This window comes from Lactuca sativa, chromosome 4 (genome assembly GCF_002870075.4).
Source record: "Lactuca sativa cultivar Salinas chromosome 4, Lsat_Salinas_v11, whole genome shotgun sequence".
NCBI classification, from domain to species: domain Eukaryota; kingdom Viridiplantae; phylum Streptophyta; class Magnoliopsida; order Asterales; family Asteraceae; genus Lactuca; species Lactuca sativa.
Genome location: NC_056626.2, coordinates 378,660,513 through 378,663,506, shown reverse-complemented (window position 1 = coordinate 378,663,506; position 2,994 = coordinate 378,660,513). Strand labels below are relative to the sequence as shown.

The window sequence follows — 2,994 nt, the reverse complement described above, 5'->3', positions numbered from 1 at the left end:
AGTGCAATGTTGTAACAAGTAAAAAAAATGAAAGTAGGTTGTATTATTGACATATGATAAAAAAGTACAGCGTTCTTTGTTGTGTTTGGTAACAATGACGATGCCAATGAATTGAGTATATTTTTCAAGTTAATGTCCTAATAAGCAGACTAATATGGTATAGACTTAATAAGGAAAGAACGACTTAAAAGATAAAATTACATGAAAGAGGCTTTTTTTGGTAAGTTCTAACTTTTTACCTGACTTTATCAAATATTTTGTGAACATTATTTATCCCGACAAGACTTTATCCATATAAAACTTATTATGGAATAAAAAACAAATCCTTATTCCTTTATCAACCCACTAGGCTGCCATCTTTGCTACATAAAAATCCAAAAAGAACCAGCAACAAACATCTTTGTAAAATAACAACTCATCAATCATTATTTATTCTGTAAAATTTAAACAAATTAAGCAGACAACCTCTAAAATGAAACACATCTCAGGTCACAAAGATGAACCTCCAAGTAATCCTCCAGTCTCATTTCTATCATTGCATTCATCACTATCTTCAATCCTATTTAAAATAAACAAATGCATATTGATAGGGTGATATTCTAACAAGAAAAATGTATATAATCCTGAAATGTAATGTTAATTTATGCCAAATCATATCATCAATTACGAAAACCATTAATATTGATTTCACAACAGAAACAGTTATTCAAAAATAACACGGCATATTAAACAAACATGTTTGGAAAACATCAAAAATAGGAACAAACAGATGAGGATGAATCAACCATGTCTGTTCATATTGTGGAGCAGAAGAGAAGATAGGGGCGTACTCCAGCCATTCATTAATCTAAAAAATTGGTGAGTATCAACCAAATATGATTAGTAATTCTTGACAAATACAAAACTACACCAACCTAATATCTTTATTTAATTAGGTGTTTCGAATAGGTAACTTCTTTGAAAAAGGAAAAGAAAAAAGAAATTCACCTGGATGGTGGATACAAAGCCGATAATCAACATGCCCATCAGAAACGGTCTGTCAAATCTTCAAAAAAATAAAAGTAAATTAAAAAAAGTAAAGGATTAAAAATACATAGACACAGATAGCCACTTCAACAAATTAAAAAACTTTAAATTATTGAAAAAAAGATACGATGAAATAATCATATCTACAATATCAAAAAACCATAACAACCAAAAAATTGAAAAATCAACTATTAGAGTTTGAGAGCGAGGCCAGAGAACAGGAGCGAGACAAATTAGAAAACCACGGCGTCGTTTTCTAATTTTAAGGAATCCTAAAACAGAAAACTGAATTGGTTTTGTTGAGGAACCCTAAAAAAGAAATCTCAATTGGTTTTATTACCGTTGAATAAGGCCAACATTAACCGATCCCCAAAAAATAAAGATGAAGAAGCGAATGCTCTCCCCACCAAATCAGTTTGAGAATTTTTTTGGGGGGCTGTGATCGACGGCGGAAGATGACAATCGTAGAAAGAGAAAACATGTGGAATAGAAACAGAGAATTCTCGCATGGAAATTTATAAAACGGAAACGACATACTGGATGATGAGGCGTTATGAATCGACTTTGATATGCATGGCGTCGTTCACAAGACGCCATCTGCAATTCTTAAACCAACTCTCACGCAGGAGGATACGACAAAACGGAAGATAAATTGGTATGAGTTGATGTTGAAAATTATAGCGTCGTTTAGAAGGTGGGTTACGTGGCGTTAAATTAAGTGGGTTAAATTGATTTACAAGGCACGAGATAAAAAAAGGCTTTCATATATATATATATATATATATATATATATATATATATATATATATATATATATATATATATATATATATATATATATATAATTCAAGATGTTAGGGCACATGCCCCCAGTCTTTTATTTGTATTAGGTCTGATAATTCTCGATATGACCACGACACGACACGAAATAAACGGGTTTTGGTTGAGTTTTTCAACTCATCAACCTACCAACCTGATAACCCGCCAACATGTTTATTAGATAGGTCATATATACGTTTGTCAAAAAACATATGGGTTGACACATCAACCCGCTTAAAATTTTATTTAAAAAATTTATATATTTTTAAATGTATTAAGTGTTATTCATAGGAATGTATGATTAATGTTGTATTAACGTGGTTACTACATTATCCCTTGAATTTATCTATGTTTGTATTAATATTTTAGTTTGAACGGGTAATATATACGTTTATGTTCTAAACCCGTCAACCCTGACATGTATAGTTAAATGGGTCGTGTTCGAGTTTGTGTATTTTGACTCGTCAACCTGTGACCTGCCAACCCGAACACGGCACGATTGACATGCCTAACTTGTATCCGCCCTTTTGAAAACGTTCCATTGATTTTTATGCTTGTTATAGTGTCAAAATCCTTATATAATTTTTAAAGGTGTAATCAATAGTTTAAATGGATTGATTTTTTTGTCAGCATAACCATGATATAAATAAAAATATAGCAAAATTTGAAGATAACAAACACTCATTTTTAATATATGATAATGAATACTAACATTGAAATTCAACTTATAAATCATTAAGTTGACTTCTATCTTGAGGCTACTTTGATGACTATTGGCTCCTTGTGGTTTACAGAGAGTTAGTAAAAAAGTATGAGAGTTCAAACGTATTTAGACAAACTTTCAATTTATAAAGAAATCGACTATGCTTATAATATAACTACCCAAAAATTTACACAACTATATATTTTAAAATAGTGGTAAGAAAGAGAATATTTGGGTCAATATAAAGTCCTAGTCTCAACTACTAAGGATGTACTAATTGTCCAAATGAGTTGTGTAGCTTAAAATGTTGTTTTTCTCTTAATGACATGATATAAATGCTCGAATATGTATGTTGACTCATGATTAGTGCAAAATGTCGATGATGCTAAATGATTACTATGATTCGATAGAGTAAAGAAAACAACGTGGATCTAGAAGAAGGCGTA

At 30.9% G+C, this 2,994-nt stretch overlaps 1 long non-coding RNA gene across 1 annotated transcript; it reads right to left on the bottom strand.

Annotated features, from left to right (window-relative positions):
* Nucleotides 1-681: 681 nt before the first annotated feature.
* LOC128133951 (uncharacterized) lies at nucleotides 682-1,640 on the bottom strand. Its single transcript, XR_008232271.1, has 3 exons — nucleotides 1,367-1,640; nucleotides 988-1,045; nucleotides 682-847 (listed from the first exon to the last, which is right to left on the bottom strand). It is a non-coding gene; the product is annotated as an uncharacterized LOC128133951 (long non-coding RNA).
* Nucleotides 1,641-2,994: the final 1,354 nt, after the last annotated feature.